Source organism: Hirundo rustica, chromosome 8 (genome assembly GCF_015227805.2).
Source record: "Hirundo rustica isolate bHirRus1 chromosome 8, bHirRus1.pri.v3, whole genome shotgun sequence".
NCBI classification, from domain to species: Eukaryota; Metazoa; Chordata; class Aves; order Passeriformes; family Hirundinidae; genus Hirundo; species Hirundo rustica.
The window spans coordinates 29,469,300-29,490,244 of NC_053457.1; positions in this window are offsets into that span (position 1 = coordinate 29,469,300).

The following is a 20,945-nucleotide window of genomic DNA, read 5'->3' on the forward strand; positions in this document are numbered from 1 at the left end:
CTAGGCCTTTTTTGGATACTTGTTTCACAGAGGGGATGTGAACTGGTACCTTGGGGCTGAACATCTTCCTGGATATTTCCAATTAACACAGAGTATGGTGGTTACTCTTAATGATACATGTGGTAATGTCAAGGAATCGCTATGAGGAGACAAGAAAAACCTCATTATTGTGTGCACATTTCTCTTGGACAGGGTGTTTCTGTCCAGTGTGAGTGGCACTGAGTGCAGAAGAGGAAGATCATCAGGTTCACCAGAAAGTTCTTCCTTCCCACGAGTCTCAGTGATGTGTTGACCAACAGGAACATTGAGCACCTTCTCAAAACAAAGTGCACAGCGTAATTAACAACTTTTGCTCTTGCTGTTACTCACTGCTAGTGAGGAAAATTTCCTTACAACAGAAGATGAACTCTGGAAATTTCAAAATGTACATGCTACTGTGTATTTAGGGGACATTTATGAAGCATATGCTGTGCTCTCTGCTGCAGATAGCAATTTGTTCCAGTGTGAATTGCCTTCATCTCCTGCAAGTGAGCCTGGAAAATGGACTCTTCCCAGACAGGGGAGCAGTATCCTTGAAGAACAGCAACGTGTTTCTATCTGGAAACTTCCTTTGAAGGAAATGGTTGAAGTCTTTGACTCAGTTCAGGTCTCTGTGTGAAGTGGAAGGTAAGGCTGACATGTTTGTGGTAGTCTGCATGGATAGAAACATCTCCAATTCCACTTTCCCAGACTTTCCAAGGACTGATGCTCAGGTACATTTGTGTGTTTCAGTGGCATGTGGATCCCTGGGCCATGACATGAAAGAAGTACTTGTATTTTATGTGAAATTAAACATCACAGGCTCACAAGAAATCTAATGGGTACAACAGCAAGAAAAAGAAAATTTCTCTCTGACTTACAAGTGGGCAACAACATCAGATATTGGGATGGAATTGGGATGTAGCTGTTTCCAAATAGGCTTCATCAGCTCCTGTGCAGGTGTTATATTCTTCATACCAGTGCCCCATGTATTCCTTCTGTTCTGCAAGACAGCTGTTTAAAATAAATGGGCACACCCAGAGATCTGTTTAAAATAAAGCATCAGACCCAGATAATCTAAGTCAGTCCTTGTAGCTGCTACCTTCCTAAGCTTTGCTGTGCTCCTGATTGCCAGCCTGGTGCAGAATCCTGGACTAACTGCTTCTAAATTTTCCTGCATACTTTGGCAGTAATTGCAGTATTGTCTCTTCCAGATACTGAACTGGGCACATTGGCAGGACTCAGCAGTGCTGTTCTGGAGGCCAGTAATAATGAGCATGGGTATCACACATGTATCATGACTAATCGTGTTGTGGTCATTGTGAGATGCTCCTTACAGTTATCAATCTGGACTGTAGCTTATTACCAAGCTTTATTGCCTGTATTGTGCCCAGGGCATATGCAAGCCATCTGAACAGGATGAGACAGGATTCTTTCCATGAGGGAAAACTGTGATTTAAGAGGAAATACTGTTTGTTCTCTGAGAGATGATTGAGAGCCTTTGGTTTCAGCCTCACCCATGTCACTGACCCCCTCTGTAACCACCAGTACCTGAGCACTCAAACTCCTTCTGCCTTCATTTCACCCTCTCCTGAGAGGGGAGGGAGTGTTACCAGCTTGCCTCGAGCACTCATGGGTATTTACCACCTCAAAAGCTGTTAGACCATGAGCCTTTACTATTGGTGCTAAAACTCTCACAATCCCATTTTTTCACCGAGTACATAAAAGCAAGCTTGAAGGTTTAAACAAGAGGAAACGTTTGCAAAGGTGACGTGTCCAGAGTAGTAGATGTGAACTGTTCTCTTTCCAGTACTTGGAGTTTTAACACTGAAGACCTTTGCCTCAAATAAAAATAAAAAATAATTTTTAAAAAGTCAAATTTTGGGTTAAAACCATTTAGTTTTTTGTTTTTGAAAGCTTAAGTCAGATCAGATTGAACATAAAGAGTGTCTCAAAAATTCATGAGCATGGTCCCAAGGATCCTGGGAAGGCTGCAGAGGAGAGTCACGTTGGAATGATGTGAGAGACTGGAAACTGTCCCTTCACTCTAGGGTGAGATAAACTCTGACAGCATCCTAAGGCTCTCCCAGAAGACATCCAGTAGGCATGGTTAAAATCTTCCTGAAATGGTTTAAGTTTGCTTTTTTTTAATTGCTGTTTTCACTCTATTATTGTGTGATTACTTCATTCCCCATATGGAAATGGAAAATGTCCGCAGCAATCACAAGTACAAACCACAAACAAAATCAGATCTCTCTGGAAAGGTTTGTCTACCTGGATTTTTGGCTACATCCAACAAATAAGAGCCTAAACAGAAAATTATTGAACTATGGGTCTTGAAGGTTTGCCCATAACATAAAGGGAAACACAAGCACATTCACAGGAAATTTTTGGACTGAATATGTAGCTTGAATGCTGGCAGGATTTTGTTACCCAAAAGATATTCAGTATTTCAGAGGGACTCCTGAATATAATGATTCAGTACAGTTCCTAATATTTTGTCATGGGAAATGATGGAAAAGATAGGCAAAAAATCAGTGCACTTTGGTTTGTTAAAACTCATTGGAGATTGTGGGTCATGGGATGAGTTCACTTTATGGTGAATACCATACCTGATGGATTTAAACATGTTGGGAGGGTGAGAAGCATGATGGGAGACAGCTCTGTCTGTCTCAGTGTGGCTAAATGAAAAGTAATGTAAATAATCAGTGATTAACTGTATAGCTCGAATAATCTGAAAAGCCCCAAATTTCCTGCAATCTCTGAGGGAAAAGAACCTTTACCAGAAGCCATCAGTGTCTGATTTATCTTAATCTGTGGCAGCAGATTAAAAAAAAAAAAAAAAAAAAAAAAAAAGAAGAAGAAGAAGAAGACACTATTTGGTTTTATTGTATAAAGATAGAGCAGAATGCCGTAAAGCCATCAGCATCGTTGGTTTATGCCATATAGCAGGATTATGCCACAATTACACATTACATCTGTGTAATTCTTTTTATCCTCTTCTCTCTTGAGGTACATAGTAGAGTCAAAAAGCGGTTCAAGAAATTCAAATAAAGAATAGTTACAGAGCTGCTGGGGTTAATACACAAGGCATGGCAAAGACTGGAATTATTTTGATGAGAAGATGAAGATGGAGCTGACTGTGGAAGTCAAAATTCTCAAGCACTGAACCTTGGAGTCTCTTTTGATTTTACCACGTGAGAATAAGCATCAGGTTAAATTTAAAACCAGCAAATTTAGAATGAGAAATAAATGCCCAGACACGTCTCATCACCTGTGGGAGCTGCTGTTGCAGGAGGTTACCGAGGCAAATACCTTGGCCTGATTTTAAAGTGAGTTGGACATTGTTAGGATTAACTCATTACACAAGGCTGGAAACAATGATCAGCCTGATTGAATCTTACACCCAGGGCTGGGCACTGCTGACGCTGGGGAGTGATGCAGGAGTGCATCAGTTTGGGATTTAGTTTGTTCTTCCTTGAAGTACCAGGAGCAGGATACTCTGCAAGGTATCTGAAAGACTGGTGGCATTGGGTAGGACAAAGCTAGAGTGGTACATTTGGGATAGCAGTTTACATTAATCCTAGGTGTGGAGGACAGCCCAGAAGTGAGGTTCAGTAAAGCCAAGCTTATGGAAGTTTGATGTGCTTTGAGTTTCTGCAAAGCACAGGCAAGGACAAGGAAGAGAAGAGCAATAATGAGATCTTTTCCTCTGGTGCACTCCCACAGATTCCTTTGACAAAGGGATATGCAAAATTTGGAAACCAAACTCCTTGGGTATCTCTGGCAGAACTTGCATTCCCCCCTCTGGGTGCACAAGAAGGATAATTTGTTGTATTTTCCAATTCCTAGAAGGAATTAATCTAGGTAAGATGATTCCACCACCTCTGGAAGTGTTCACAAAAATGTGGATGTGGCACTTGAGGGCATGGTTTAATGATGAACATTGTGCTGGTGCTGGGTTGGTGGCTGAAGGCTGTAAAGACCATTAAGAATTCTATGATTTTAAGACACCCTGGAGTCCAGATCTTGCTGCCTGAGTTCCAAGGCTCACTTTTGTGTGAAAGGAGCAGTAGTGGGCACATAGCAGTTTCATTGTCAGGCAGAAACACTTGGGTCAGAAGTATGGCAATTTTTACCAAACTCCCATAGTTTCCTGTTTAGGAATGTAAAGGAGTTTAGGTGTAGTTATAGTTTTGCTTATTCATTTAAATAACAGAGAGATATAAATCTCAAATAATAAGTTTCTAAAGGCTTGGGTCTTACTAGTATATTGATTGTCTTTGGGTATTTATTTATTTATTTATTCTAGGATGTTTGTACCATTAAATAGCACAAGAAAAATGATGTTACATTAAAAAAACATCAGGAATCCCTGTATCTGTTTGTGCTCTTGATGGATTAGATGCCATGCCAAAAAATCTGAGTATTCTTTAAGTTTTTAAAAACCAGACTAATTAGATAAGAGAAGACATATGATTTCTTTTGTTTTTATAGATGGAAGAAATTATTTTTTGTTTTGTTTTACTTTATTGTATAGAGGATAAAAAAAAAAAAAAAAGAAGCCCAGAGAATGCTATGCTTTCCCAGTTCTGCCAGACAAATGGAGTGAGATCCTCAGGGAAGTGCTCCAACCACAAGACCATCTAGAAAGAGAAGAAAAAATATTCAGAAAACAGAGGTGTTAAACAGCAGGGAAGGTGAATAAATGCCGAGCCCCCGCTGCTGAGTTCTCAGGTGTGGAAATGACGCCACCCACTCCTGCCCTTTAATGTGGCACAGACAGCATCCTTGTGATGTCTGGCTGTGAAGGACAAACAAACATTGGGCAGGATTTTAAAATGTTCTTGAAACACTTACTCAGATCCCCACGTGCCAGGTAAGGGTCCAGCTGTACCAACCTTTCCCAGTTTGGAGAAGGCACAGCTCTGACTGATTCCAAGCTTTTCCACAGGGATGAGGTGCTACTGATGTTATTAAATTGCTCTTGACTCCCACTGCTGCTGTATTAGGGTCAGTTCCCATGACTTCCCAGTTAGCAGCCTGGTTAGTGTGGAGCTGTTTTGTGCAATTCTGTGTCTTGGTTTTATCTTTTTTTGTCTGCTCTACCTTCATTTCCTCCTAATGAAGAGCAGAATTGGACCTTTTGGTGTCTGCATCTTTTTTTCATGGGAACTAATTCACCATTGTGTTGGCAGTGTTCCCACTGCTGTCAATGGGAATTATGTACTTTGAAGGAGAATGAGGCCATAACTGTTTAAGAATTAGGCTATTAAGACAGGACAAGGTTTTTTATTTTTATATAGTGCATTACATATGAAAAATCAAAACCACTTTGTGGAGAAAAGGGATAATAGACTGTACTTCACAGGGTTGTTTGGAGCGGTGCTCTGATTCAGAAGGAAAAGGACAAATGGCAGTACAGATGTGAAAAGAATAGCAGAAGAGCTGGACATTCAAGGCAATAAAGCAGCCAGCAAGTTTCCTGGCAGAACAGACGTGGCAAAGGGGAAATGGAAAGCTGAGCTACTGAGAGGAGCTAAATGTCAGCTGGGGGAAAAAAAAAAAAAAAAAAAAAGTTGTAGAACCTCAGTCTGGAGTAACCACACAGTCCTTCTCCTGCCAAACAAGGGCCAGTGCCTAGCCTTGAATTAAGCAGCACAGGTCAGTGGACATTCACAAAGAGCCAGTTATCTCTCTGTGCCCTTACCAGTCCACGCCTCTGTCACCTCAGGACACGAGATGTGTTGGGGAGATGCTGTGTGGCACATGGGGCCATGTTGTCACATCTGTTCCTGCAAAGTCTGTTCAGCTGGGCTGGAGGACGTCACCCACTCGCCCAAGTTTGTTGATAGTGCCCCATTGGCAGGTGGCTGTTGAGTTACGCTGCAAACCTGGATGTCACGGGCAGCCCTGCGCTGTGTCGTGGGAAGACTGCTCCCTGTGAATAGCTGCTTCCTTAGCAGATGGAGTGGCAATTGTTGCACTGCGTGGGAAGGCCCAGGCAACAGTCCTTTCAGGCACATGAACACCACATCTGGATTTCTTTTCATTTCATTATGTTCCCACTCTTTGAGTGCCTCCCTCCCATCCCCTTCCTTTTAAAAGGGATCCCTCCGGTTGCCCGCAATCCGACGGCAATGAAAGGCTGCTTGCCTTGCAGCCCTTTCCACGCTCACAGCTTGTGCAGCAGGATGTTTCCATGCAGCTCTGGCCCTGCCAGGAGCAGGGCACACTGGGTGCTGAGCTCCCTGCTCAGGGGTGGTGGGAGCTGCAGGAGAATCCAGAGCAGCGCTGCTGTGTCTGACCACCAGCCACCACTCCGCATAAGCTGCACCACCGAGGCAGTTGAAATATAGATGAGCCCAAAGGCTGTCTCTCCCTCCAGGAGGAATCTCAGGAGAATCTGGAGACACAGTGCGCCTCCCTGACTGCCTTCCATCCTGCTGCCTCCTCTGGCTGGGCGCTGACTCTTCTGCTGTGCTCTGAAAGCCTGCCTGCAGCAGGGCAGGCAGCACAGACCCTGCCAAAGGAGTCCTTCAAGCAGATGGAGAGCCCAAACAAAGCCAACCCAAATGCATTTCACAGAAAAGGCCGTAGAGATGGTCACCCCTTGCAATGCACTGGGCAATGAAGCTCAGCTTCCTTGGTTTAGTTCACGGGGATGATTTTGCTGCTGCACTTTCACCTGGGGCTCAGTCATCCAGAATAGCAGAGCTCACTCTCTGAAATGCTAAGAAACAGTTGCATAAAATTGCTGTTTGATCAATTTGATTGCTAGAGCGTGTGGAAAACTCAAAGAATTTTTTTTTTTTTTTTCCCAAGCAGGTTTGCAATCAATTTTTTTTTCCCCCCAGTGTTATTTTTTCAATAGAAGCAGCTTTCAGCATTTTCTATTATCAAGTCCTTGTCCAAGCATTTATGAGGCAACTGAAGTGAAATAAAGGAAATGTTAATAGTCTTCATTTTTGCAGAGGTGAGATGAAGCTTGAGCAGGTGAAGCAACTTTCCTAATGTGGGACATTGAACTTGTGGCACTGGAGTGGAGCCTTGCAGAACTTTGTGGCTCAATTCCGTGTTTGCAGTGCTTCTGCCCTGAAGCCCCAAGCAAAACAAGTCAAAAGATATAGACTCATAACAGCTGAAATAAACCATCTGAATAATTCAAAAAATATTTCTATGATGTTGGGATTTCCCTACTCAACCTCCCTGAAAATAACATTCTAATGTACCATCCAGCAAGAATCCTCTGCTTCTATGTACAAAATTTCAGGTCTACTATTGAAATGAAATGGAAATAAAACAGTCAACGAGTTCCAATGCAGCAAGGCACTTAAGTATGTGTTTATCTTTAAACACATCTGGAGCCCCATTGACTTTGGCAGGGCTACTCATATGCTTAAAGATAAGCCTGCTTTTGTTGGATTACGGCCCTGAGGATCTAAGTGCTGGGGGAATCATTTTCATGCTCTCCAGAAAGGGCTTTAAATCACTCTTGTTTAAGGAGAGCTAACTGGTTGGATGTAAACACACCTAACAAACCAATAGATCAAGATTAACTTTTATGCTGAGCCACTTGACATCTCTAGAAATTACTTACTGCTGAAGTTTGGTCCTTATAGAAAATAACGATCCAATTATTTTTTTAAGTGAAATAGAGCTGTAGGAAAACCTTGATACCTCCACTTGGGAATTTTGTTTAAAAAAAAAAAGAAAAGAAGGAAAAGGAGAAGTGAGACATAGCAATATTAAAGGGAATGCAGTGTGCATGACTGAAGGACAGGAGAGTTAGGGGGATTATTAGATTTCAGCTCTTGAAAGGAGAAGCAGTGTGGTACCTACAAGGACTTTGCTGTTGGTTTTGCTGTTTTGCTGGTGATGCTCTGAGATCAACAAAACAGATGGGCAGCAGGGCAACGTGTCCCTAAGAAATAGGTTGTCTCAAGTACAATATCTTTCATTTGCAGATGTTCAAGAGCATAATACAAAGTCCTTGAAATCAGTGGAAATGTTCCCACCGGCTCTGATGAGTTTTGCTCCAAGCTTGGCACTGCTCATCTCACCACCCTACGCAGGCACTCTGCTCTGTTCTAGTGTGTGGATCTGGACGGGTCAACTCTGCCCATCCCCTTGGAAGGTGCACAGGCACCAGGGTTGAGACCTTTACCCTGCCCTTGATGCACACAACCCTCCACTCAAGAAAAAAAAAAAAAAGTGGAAACAACACTTGTGTCCCAGGGTCTTTGCCTTTTTTCTCTTCCTCACAGTCCATTGCAGGTTGTGGGGCTCTGCCACGTTGGTTGAGTTCTCCACAAGTGGGACAGCAGAGACCCACTTGGTCCTTAGGGTCCCAGGGCTGCAGTGTAGGTGCAACCTACGCACTTCAACTCGGTCCTTCTCAATTGGCCTTGAAAACACAATAATAAACAGCAGTAGTCAGTGGGGGTTTTGTTGTTGAGGTTTTTAAGAGCAAAAACCAGAATTGATAATACTCCACAAAAACATTGCTTTTTAAGCGTTGCCACCTCTGCTCTGTGCCTCATTGGAAGCCTGGATGGCAAAAGCAATGGGAAATGCAGGATAAGAAAGAACCACCATCTAGGCCAAGCACAGCAATATAACATCACTCCAGCAGTAATGACAATGGAGAAGGAACAGAATGCTGTCAGGGAATAATGGTGTCCCGCTGGCAGCTAAATATGAAAGCCAAAGCAGAGACATTTATAAAATAAACAAGCATCAGGGAAGATGAGACTTTTATTACAGAGCAGGAAATAGTGATCTTTAACAATGGTCCATTTCAGTTTCTCTCATTGTTACAGAAATAAAGTGGTGTAAATGAATGCTTTGTCTCATGTATGATTTATTGTTCCTCAGGCAATTACTGGACTGCATTCAGTCTAGTCTAGGGAGGGAATTGCACGTCATCTGACCAGAGGGCAGCCTGTGGGGGCAAGCAGGCCAGGAGGGGACATGGTTTGTGTCTGAGCCTCTGACCACTGCCAAAAGCAGCAGGCCAGGCTGGCTCACGTCGATGTATGCCACGAGAGGTTTCACATGACGACAGAAAGTTGCACTGCAGCACCGTGACATCATTTCGGCGGCAGAGCCCGGTTAAGCCATTTCTGCGCCTCACCCCTGCAGATCATCCCGCCGTGGCTGCCTCTCCCAGTGGTGCCAGCTGAGTAACTGCATGGGGAAGCAGATGGAACCAAACAACACCCGGAAAATGGCTGTGTCCCCCCCAGCTGGAGCCCTGTGTCGCTGTTGTATCAGCTGCACAGATGGGGGCTGTGCTGCAGGGGCGAGCAGAGGGGTTTGCAGTGAAGATGGAGAAGGGGCCAGGAGATACCCATGGAAAGAGTAATTCTGCCAGGGAGAGGGTGAGGCAGACCATACCCTTAGTAAGAGGGTAAAATTACATTGAGACTGTGACATAAAGTGTACTACCCTGACACAGAAAGCTCCCACATGCTGCTGTACCATACATTTATTCTCCGTGGGGTACCAGCTCTATGTAAATGTTCCATAGAGGAAACAGCAGAGAAAGCAGCTTGGGGCAAAAGCAAACAAATTTTCAATTTCTCCTATCATTTCAGAGGAAAAAATAAATCTGCAAGAAAGATTATGCTGTTTGCCATCAAGGTGTCAAATAAGGGAAGAGAAAAAGAGCAAGAATTTGGACATAAATAAGTAGCCAAGGTGCTGCCTGGAATGAAGCAGGAGCTAAGCCCACACTCTTTTTATTAACCTTCTGCAGGGAAAACAAACCCCAACAAACCCCAAAACCTCCGCATTAAAAACGCAGCAGGGTCATGGTGACAGGAGTACAAGTGAGGAAGAGAGAACACATATTTAGGTTGTCAGAGGGATGTGTGATTTATTGAAATTGCATAACATGAAACATAAAGAAAGAAAATAAAGCTGACCATCAGAAAACATTTCTCACCAACCTCTTTTTAGTGTATTTTCACACTTTTCTGAGCTGGTTGGTATAACAACCTTTCAAGACTGCAGAATAATTCCTACAGGCTATTTTTAAACATAAGGCTGGACTGAAAACTGTAAGAAAATGCTACTGAGTGAGGATAGATTAAATAGCCTAATAGACCATTTTCCTCTCTAATTTCCATTAAGGTGATTAGCTGGAATGTTGCTTGCAGCATATTAGTGAAAAAACACTGGAAACACAGTCTGTAGGGGATCCAGTATCACAAACTAATGTTTGTAGTAATAACAGTGATATAAAAATACATCTCAGGTATTTTATTACTCTAGTTAATGCCTGAGAGAATCACAACCTTCAGCACATGCATCTTGCAACACTCCCCAGGAGAAGAGATCCGTATCAACTCCTTAAAAAGAAAAGGAGCAAATATACACAGGGATTTGGTTGTCTGGTGCGCTAGGGCAATCAGGAAAATTAATCTGAATTAACTGAAGCATGAATTTAATTTGGATCCTTCTGCCAAGTTTTGCATTTTGCACATAATCCTCATTCAGAAGGGAAGTGTCTTCCATTGAGTGCGGAGTATCAGGCTCCCGCCGTGTACCTGTTGACATCGATACCCATTAGCAGTTTACAGTGGATTAGTTGCACTGTCCGGTGACCATTAAACTGAGAGTTTGTTTGCATTTTTCCTATTGCTTATGGTTTGACGGGCAAGCTGCCAAGCATTTTAGAATCAACTACGCAAAACCATCACCACCTCGACGGTGGGGAAAACAGGATCGAGAGGGCTCCCTCCGTTGGGTTCCCCGGTCCTGGGGAGCCGTAACTCTCGCAGCAGAGTTCGGATGGCGAGGGGCCAGCTAGCTCGGAAAACTGCGTCAGATTTGCGTGTTAAATAGATTACGGGTGCAAATTAAAATGGCTAACAGCTTTGGGATGATGGGCAGAGTCAGAGCTTTCAAATAACTTCTCTGGGTAAGGTAAGGCGCTCAGGTACGTGCGGCACAAGCCCCGCCGGTTTTCCTGACCCCTCATTGTGGTGCTCCCTGCCCCGTGCGACAGGAACGGTTCTTCCTCTCCCCGAATCCCGCTGCACCGGGAGCCAGGAGAAGGAAAGGGCTGCTTTATGGAACTTGTTCATTGGGAAAGTGGCGTTCGATGCTTGGTGTTTACAGCTTTGTTTTAAACCGAGGAGAAATGGCGCTACGGCGGAAAGAAAAAGGAAACGGAAAACGAAACGAAAAAGAAAAATGGAAGAAAAAAACACGGAAGAAAAATGGAAGCAAAATGAAAAAAAAATAGGAAAAAATGGAAAAGGAAGAGAAACAAGAAGACAAAAAAAACAAAGAAAAGAAAAAGGAAATAAGAAAGGTGAAGGAAAAGAAAAACAAAGAGAAAAAAAGAGAAAAATAAAAAGGGGGGGGAAAAGGAAAGGAAAAAAAAAAAAAAAGAAAGGAAAATTTTCTGTGTGTGAAAAAAAAAAAGAAGGGGGCTAGACAAACAAAAACCTTTTCTGCAATGTCGGCGATGCCGCCGCCCGGCCTGACACCGCTGCGGCCCGGCTGCGCTCGGGGCAGGGGAAAGCCCCGGTCCCAGAGCGGGGCGGGAGCGGGGCAGCGGCGGGTGCTCCCCGAGTCCCGCTCCGGCCCGGCAGCAGCTCCGCCGGCCCGGCAGGCTCCCCGAGTCCCGCTCCGGCCCGGCAGCAGCTCCGCCGGCCCGGCAGGCTCCCCCCGCCCCGCTCCGGGCTCCGCGCAGGGACAGCGCTCCGCGGGGCGCTGCTCCTGCCCGCCCGGGCGGCCGCGGAGCCCCGGGGTGCGGCCCCTGCGGAGCTTCCGCCCGCTCCGGGCCCCGTGGAGGGGCTGCGGGAGCAGACACGGAGCCGAGCCCGGCCCCAGCCACAGCGGCCTCGCTCTCCCACGCCCGGGCCCGGCGGTGCGGGGTGCGAGCCCGCCCGCACGGATGCGCCCCGGGGCCACCCTGCCCTCGCTCCCACGCGGCGCAGAGGAGGGCCCGCTCCGGGAGCCGTGCGGGCACAGCCGCGCCGAGCCGCGCCGAGCCGTGCCCAGCCGTGCCGTCCGTCCCCACGGGGCTGCCCCGCGGGCCCGGCGCCGCCCACGCGCGCTCCTCCCACCCCGCGCGTCCCCAGTTCCCGAGCGCTTCCCGGCGCATCCCCGCGCACGTCCCGCCCGGCCCGGGGCCGCCGCCGCCGGCCCACGCGTGTCCTGCCCGCTCCTCGGGAAGGGCCCGGCCCCGGCGGACACCGCCGGGATTTTGCAGCCCCGCTCCCCGGGGGCGGCTGGGGGGTACCGGGACGAGCCCCCCCCCGCCAGCCTCCCCCGGCCCAGCCGCTCCCGGGCGGGCGGAAGCCGCAGAGGTTTCTATTCAGGGCATAGGCACAATGAGGAAACAAAACCCCTTTTCTCCCCCCCTTCTTTTTTCGTGCGTGCCACCTCCCAAGATGGAGAGGGATTAGGGCTGCGAGTCCCCTGCACACGCGGGGATGGTTCCCTGCAGCCCCGGTTCCCTCAGCTGGTCCGCAGCGCGGCCAGGAGCGACAGAGCACAGAGAGAAACCCATCCCACAGCACCTCGGGAAAACCGTGGGCTTGCCTTTTATTCAGCTGAGGGGAAACTAGGAATGAAGAGAGAAATGTCAGGTTGAGTTGGTAATTTTTTTCCTTTATTTAGTTGTAGAGTTGAGAGTGTAAATCATGTTTTTCATGACAGGAGAAGAAGGAAAAAAGGGAGAAAGAAAAAAGAAAGCACAGAAAGGGAGGGGGAGAGAGAGAAAGAGACGAAAGAAAGAAAGAAAGAAAGAAAGAAAGAAAGAAAGAAAGAAAGAAAGAAAGAAAGAAAGAAAGAAAGAAAGAGAAAGAAAGCAAGCGCAGGAAAGGGGGTAAATATAGAAAACGAGGAACGATGCTTTAGCGTGCTCTTTGACAACTGAAATGAATTAATTTATCTTGATCAAATACAATTTTAAGGAGATTTGCGAAGCTCCATGGCACACTTTATTCTCTCGATAATGTGCCATGCACGTGGAAGCACAACTAAAATTCGTTTCGGTGGTGGTGCTCTGTTATTTGGAAGTGTTGCGTCGCGTCTAAAAACCCACTTGGATATTAAACAGTTTAGAATCACTGAGCAATTAAACGGATTTTTGTTTATTTTAACAAACTTTTGACACTTTGCCGATTGCTTTAAAATCTTTCCCTGTAATGATTGGTCGAATTTTACCTCAAATGAGAGGAGATTTTGAAATATTTGCGTTTGCTTTATTTGATGGGGTTTTCTTTTTTTTTTTATTTTTATTTTTATTTTTTTTTTTTTCCATAGACGGTGTCAGGGCTGGCTTCTGAAAAGCAAAAAATACTGATTTTTCTTTTTTCCCTTACATTTTCTCGGTAAAATTGTTTTCTTCTCCGTGGTCGACGGTCTTCGGGTACCACAACAGCACAGGAAGCGCGGCGGAGGAGAGTCGAAGGAATAACCGACCATCTTTCGTTTAAAGGAAGGAAAACTTATATAGAACAAACGGAATCGCGCCATCAGATGCTGCAGATAATTTATTTGTGCCAAGGGTGCCCTTCTCGGGGACGAGCGAGCGCTCGGACACACATCTCGGGCACCTGGGCCGGCCGGTCCCAGCGCCGGCTGACGCCTGCAAACGGCCTTCTGTTCCCAGGATTTCAGAGCGGATCTTCGCCCACCTTTTCTGTTATTTTACAGGTGCTTTGGAAACCCAGAGGAAACGGAGTTCCTCTCCCCACAGGCGCTTAACCAGAGCCTCTCCCCAAACGCAGCTCCGTGCCTCTTTCCACGGGCAGGCAGTGGTTACAGGGGCACAACCTGCGAGCCGAGAGCCGCAGCCCGGCCACGCACCCCCTGCCCCGGCTGCATCCCCCCGCTCCCCTCGCCGCCGGCGCTGGAGCCGCTGCTGCCCGGCCAGAGCCTGGGGGAGCGCTGTTTTCCATTTATTTTCTCTTTTTTTCTCCCTAGGTTCGGGCGGACAGCCGTGTCTCGCACCCGCGGGCCGTGCCGAGGGTGCCCCGGAGCGGGAGCATCCCCTGCAGCCGCTGCCGGTGTGTCCGGAGCCTCCCGCGGCTCCGCGCCAGGATCTCCTCGGACACTCCCCGGTACAACCAGCAGCGAAGCCACGAGGCAGCAAACCCACCCTTGCGCCCTCTCCCAGCGCTCAGAGCTGGAGAACTCGGAGTGCGGGACCCGAAGCGGAGAGCCCCGGCCCTGGCGAGGGGCAGGCGCGGCTCGGAGCCGCGGCACGGCCGGCACAGCGGGCAGAGCCCCCGGAGGGTGAAGGCTCTCTGCCCCCGGCCGCAGCCTCTCTCCGGAGCGCTCGGACCGGGCAGCGGCCCCGTCCAGGGCGTACAGGCTCCGCGGGGATGCCGGACGAGAGCCGCGGAGTCGGCGCCTTCCCCTTCTCCCGTTCCCACGTCGCCTTCCCCGCGTCAGGCAGGGGTGACACTGTGGTTGCTACTCCCTGCTCTCACCCTCTCTGCCTCCCTCGACGTCCCCCCGAGCCCGGCTCGCCGGCGGCGTTCGGCGCTCCCCGGCGGCGGATGCTGCGGGCTGGGGACGGCACAGCACCTTCACCCCACGGCCGCAGAAACGGGGAACGCAGGGGACCAGAGGCAGCACGACATCCCGGGGGTTGCATCTTCCCCCTCTGGCTTTCGGGGATCCTTAGAAACCTCCTTGCTTGGGCACAGCAGTGAGTTTTTACTGGAGCTACACAAGTGCCTCTTCTTTGGGCAGAGCGAGGCTCCTTCCCTCTCCTCTCAGGTCATCTTCTGCAGGTCTCTGGTTGCTGGGAACATCTAAATGCAGGAAAAGCCTCTTTCTCCCCATGGCACGCACAGTAAGGGTTGGGGGAGGAGGTTGTTTCAGAAGGGATGAAGCCAAGGGATCCAGCAGAAGGTCAGGAAGAGCCTTTTGCCTCAGCCAGCCCTCACTCCCAGCAATGAGGGTGCCATGCTGCACTCTGCTTGACTGGAGAAGTGGATTTGCTGCCTCATTCCTTGCAGGAGAAGCAGCCCCCTTGCTCTCCTCCAGCCCAACTCATCTCTTCCCTGGCAGAGCTCCTGGGCTCAATAATTTTGTTCCCATTGGTCACAGCCATCTGAGAAGTGAAAAGTTTCCTTCACACCTCCATGGGGGCACTGTCAAGGTTCAGTGACAGCTTGGAGGAGATGGAGCCCTCTTGTCCCCACCCAGGAGGACACAGAGGTGCAAGCAGAGCTACAGGCAGGCCTTTCCCACGGCTTGAAGACCGTGCCCTCTTAGCCTATCCACTGGGCTTTGCAAGGGAACAGCACTTCTCCTCCCAGCAGGGAGCACCACCCAGCCTTGCACAGCTCAGCACGGAAATGTGTGTGTGAGCATCCAGTTCTCCAGCTACCTCCCCCGCCTGCCCCCCACTCCATCCCCATCCCAGTTGCTGGAATGTTATAACGTCTTTCAATCCTTTTACTCCTTGCTCCTCGCTTGCCCAGGCCAAGCTCAGATGCTGTTTCAACAGGAGGAATCCCTTTACCTTCCACCCTCACCACCTGTACCCTAGTGGCTTTTCCTGGGGACCCATGGGAAAGGATCAGTGGAAGAGTGGTACCTGCTGGAGTTGTCTGTTTTTGGAGATCAGTATCCCAAATTCCTGTCAAAGTGCTCATGGGCAGAGACCTCAACAGAAAATCTCTGTGACAAGGATGAAAGGAGAAATTGGGTTAATTCCCCAACACCACCTGTCAAAATATCCACAACCCCTTCCTAGCCCTTCCCACTACTGTGACATGGCGATGCTTCTCTGCCTGGAGCTGTGCCTGGCTCAGGGAGGAGCTCTCCAAGACTTAGTGGCAATCCCGAGTGTGCACCTGGTGATTTCCATGCCCAGCAGTCGAGCCACAGTTGGCCTCCTCACCAGGTCAATGGGAAGCCTGGCTAAAGGCCTGTGCTAGTTCCTTGTGAGCACTGTCAGCACAGGAGTGGGCTGGAGCTTAAAGGAAGTCTTGGAAGAAAAAACAAGGTTGTGGTGGAAGTATGGTTCATGGACTCGGGCAATCATCCACCATGGTAGTTTCTCACTCAAGGCTTCTCTACTCTTTCAGGTGAGGGAGGACACTGCAGGCACACTCTGAGCTCAGAGCTGTGGAGACTTTCCAGCCACACAAAATGCAGAAGTCCCTGGGAACCATCGCTGCTCACACCACTTGGCTTGGGCTCCTCTGCTTTCCTGGCATTTAACATTCATGAGGACAGAGGGAAGAAAAGGGCTTGGAAGGGCAGAAAACATTGCATGAAAAGGAGAGAAGGAAGTAAAAGAATTGTCTGTGTAAGAGGGAATGCTTAAGGTGCCATTCCCAGAAGATCTTGGGTAATTGCCCAAAGAGCAGAGAAACCAAACCCAACTGCCTTCCCCCTCCTCTCAAAAAACCTGGGAATCCCCACCAACATTATTTAATAGAAAATTTCTTCCTGAGCCCAGCTCTACTGAGTCCACAGCTACCAAGGCATTATGTGAAGTGCTTAGGTTATGGCTTTTGCTGATGTTAAGCGCTCATTCTTAAACATATCCGAAGGAATACAGATGAGGAAAAAAGAGCTTGATCACAAACAAGCTAAGCTCCACCTGCTCTATTAGGCGCACCGGTGTTTTTTACTAAGCATCAACAGGTTAAGAAATAAAATGCAGGCTTTAGAAAACTGTATTTAGATTTACAAACAACATTGTAACTGGATCAACAGGCTATAATTAGAATTTAATAATCCAAATGGAGGAGTAATATGCCCACTGCTTGAAAAATTGGAGCCTTTCTTTAGCAGTTCTGAATATTCAGCTCTGTAGATTGGACTCCAACTTGCTTGACACAATTACTGTCCTAGTGAGGTGAACACGTTACAAATAAGAACAATAAGATCAACAATAGTTTAAATCTAATACCATAAACAAAGGAAATAATCAGAACACCTCTTGCCCCAGCACAATCTGCACAACTGAGGTGGCAAATTAGCACTGTTACTGGAAAAAAATACACAAGGAAATGCTATATTTTATGGACTTTTGAAAAGGCTTTAAGGCTGAAATATATGTTACAGACAATCCCATCAGGTGCACTGATGACTTTTAGCTTCAGTCTTCACATTTACTACTAAAGCCTACCTGGGCCAGGGGTGACACCAGCACAATTGACGAATGGGGCAAAAAGGGACCTGTGTAAGTGATGTTCCCCTCACATCACCTTCAAAGCATTTAGCCCGAGGTGTGTAGTTAAGCAAAGGTTAATCCAAGGACTCAACACATGTGTGACAAAATGGAGACAGTCCCCAGCCTGTGTTGCTATCACAACAGCCTCTGGCAGGACTCAGGCACAAGGCAGACCCCTGGCCAAGCTCCTGCCAGGGACTGACTGCTCAGGGCTGTGGCTCAGGCCGGTTTGCAGTCCCAGATACTAAAAGGAGGCCTCCCCTCTCATTTTGCTTGCTAAGAAGGCATCCAAAGTGATCACCCACCCGGCTTGAGGTAGGATCTCTTTGCAGTCATTGGCCAGGCTGGCATAAGGCAGGCGTGCTTCCAAAGAGGGATGCTGCGGTGCTGCCAGCTGTGACAGCAGAGGTTTCCTGAGTGCATCTGGGATCTCTGCTAAATAAATGAAATAGCGGCTCAGGGGAAAGGGAGTGCAAGCAGCTCTGATCCCCAGGCAAGAGAAGAGACTGCAGAAAGGAAAGGGCTACTCAGAGGAAGTTTTTCTCCTCCACACTTTTTACCACAATGACAGATATATTTTCCCATTTGATTTAGATTAGGTTGAGAATCCTGTTTTAAAACTCATGCCAAAATTCCAAGAGTAGTTCATGAATTATTACATCTGTGTGAAAATAAACCAGTGCATTATTAACTTTCATTTTACAAGGTTTCATTTCCATGGGACAGAAATAATCAGAACAGGGATTTGGCCCAGCCAGAAGGTGATTGGAAGAATATCCTAAGTCAAAAATTCAGTCGAGAGGATGAGATCAGATAATCTCTAATGAGACCCTTGTCAGAAAGGATATATTCTCTCTAGTCTATTTTAAAACTTTTACTTGATTTCTTTACATTCCCTGACTAATATTTGTGTTCTTTTAAGGGCTTGAACTTTGCCAAGAGAGTAATGACATATTTAAAGAGTGTTGAGTATTTAAAGAGACTTCAAGGTGAAAGATTATGCATATCCAGTGAGCAAGAGGTGACTAAACCAGATATAGTATGAGGATGAATGTCACCCATTGGTAGGGCTCTGAGCTCTCAGGTGTGTCAGGAACACACAAATTATCCCTGGGTGATTGTATGAGCCTTCAGTCAGCTGGGCTGGCTTGAAGATGTATAAAAGTCAACTGGGAAGAGACAAGGCTCCCTGTTGAGGGTGTTTCTGAAGACAATCAGGTGTGTTGCTTATCCCAGCAAGTGCCTGGGACATTGATAGTTTTGAAACAGGCCCAGGAGCTATGAATTTGGTAGGGGCTGTGGGACTTGGAGGGGACCAGGTGAGTCTGTTTAGCTCCTGCCTCCTGGGGCAGCAAGGACTACACCAGTTCTCAAGCATCTTCTGGGACAGAGCCATGCTCAGTTTAGGAACCTTGTAACACAGATTCCTTGGAGCCCATCATCATTGCATGTGCAGAGCTGAAACCTTCCCCCTCAGAGGTGACCACTCTTGTGTGCCCAGGCAAGGCATGCCACAGCAGAGTGGAACAGCAGCTGCCACTCCTCTCCCTGCTGAAACAGCAGCACGAGTGGAGAGCTTCTCCATCGCTGGCAGCAGCTCTGTGTGACAGGGAGGCAGCTTAGGGGAACATCCTGTGTGACAGCGTGGGGAGCTGGTGAGGAGGATGTAAAAAGGAGAGGCAGGTGGGCTCCCATGATGTCTCTGCTCCCCTTTCATCTCATACTTGTTTGGAGATCAGGCAGGGGTGAATGTGATCCAGAGGAGATTCAGGGGAGGGTTAATGTTCTAACAAACTCCAGGTTTTTATGGTTAAAATGACACCTCTCAAACCAGCTGGATAGCTGCAGGCTAATCACCATAATCACTCGCAAAACTCTGGAGATTTCTTTCCTCACTCTCCCCCCATTGCCTGCAAAACCAGGGGCTGCCCTTTGGTGTGCTGCAAACAAGAAGAAAAGAAATAAAGAAGTCCTAAGAAAAGTAGGCAGGGTGCCCAGGAGAGCAGTGGTGAGCACACCAGTGGCACAGTGTCTCCAGAGTACCTCACAACTATTCCAGGCTGCTGCCTGTCCTCTTGCCACAGCTTGCAGCAGCTGGAGATTGATTCCCTCAGAATATCTGTCTGGCCAAGCGACCCGGCAATGGCAGGTCTGCAAGCCCTAATTCACAAAGCAGTGTGTAAGGGAGGTCATAAGGGATTATGTTTATATTTGTGGGTTTTTTGTGCCAAGAATTCGTAGCAGAGAATCTTAGAATAATGCAACGTGGCCTAGGAAGGGACCTTAAAGACTAAATTCCAAAACCCTGCCATGGACAGGGACACCCTTCACTACCCCAGGCTGCTCAGAGCTTTATACAACCCAGCCTTGAATTCTAACGAGGATGAAGCATCCACAACTTTCCTGGGAAACCTGTTTTGGTGCATCACGACCCTCAAAGTAAAGATTTTTTCCCCCAGGTATCCTATCTAAACCAGCTCTCTTTCATTTTGCAGCCATTCCCCCTTGTCCTGTCACTCCACGCTCTTGCACACCATCCCTCTCCATCCCTCTTGCATTTCCTGACTCGCTTTTCAAGGCAGTTGGGACCGCGGCGAAGACATGCTACAGAGGCTGAGCGGGCCAGCTGCCGGGGGTGCTGGGGGTCCCTCAGCGCTCCTGGCCCTGTCCCAGACCCTCGGGAGCTGTCCGGGCTCCGGGTGGGATGCGGGATGGGGGATGAGGGATGCGGAGTGCGGGATGTGGAGTGCGGGATGCAGGATGCGGGATGCGGGATGCGGGATGCGGGATGCGGGATGCGGAGTGCGGAGTGCGGGATGCGCGTGCGGGATGCGGAGTGCGGGATGCGGGATGCGGAGTGCGGGATGCGGGATGCAGGATGCGGGATGCGGAGTGCGGGATGCGCGTGCGGGATGCGGGATGCAGGATGCGGGATGCAGAGTGCGGGATGAGGGATGCGGGATGCGCGATGCAGGATGCAGGATGCGGAATGGGGGATGAGGGATGCGGGATGCGCGATGCGGGATGCGCGATGCAGGATGCGGGATGCGGGATGCGGGATGCGGGATGAGGGATGCGGAGTGCGGGATGCAGGATGCGGGATGCGGAGTGCGGGATGCGCTCGGCGCTGCTCGGCCCGCGGGCTTCGAGCTCTCTCTGGCGGCGGCGCGGCGGAACTGGAGCAGGAGCGTCCTTCGGCTCCTCCTCCTTCTCCCTCGGCGAATTCCAGCGGTCTGTCCTGGGAAACAGCGCTGAAGGTGGATAACGAGCGCGCCGAGCCGGCAGGTGCCACCCCTCGATGAACTCCTGTTTCTTTCAAGGGCTTGGAAATGTTTTCCTTGCCACAGAAATATCGTCTTAGGCTCAGGGAGTCCATGAACTGCAAACCGCTTGAGGGTAAGAGACTGTTCTGGGAAAATGCCGCTCCAGCTTGCCTTGCGCTGCCGTCCTCTCCTGAGCAGCTGCTGATGGAGGCAGAGGTGAGGGCAGGAGTGGGGCAGGGTGGATCCTGGCTGATCCGTGCCCCTGTGCCAGGGCAGGGGACGCTGGCAGATGTGCTCTTTGGGAAGAACTTTGCAACGGGGTGCTGCAAAAAGAGAGATTTTTTTTTTGCCGAGGCGCACACCTTCAGAGAATCATGGAATGGTTTGGGTTGAAACGGACCTTAAGGATCATCTGCTTGCAACTTCCCTGCCATGAGGAGGGACACCTTCCACTAGACCAGGTTGCTCAAAGCCACATCCAGCCTGATGTTGAACAC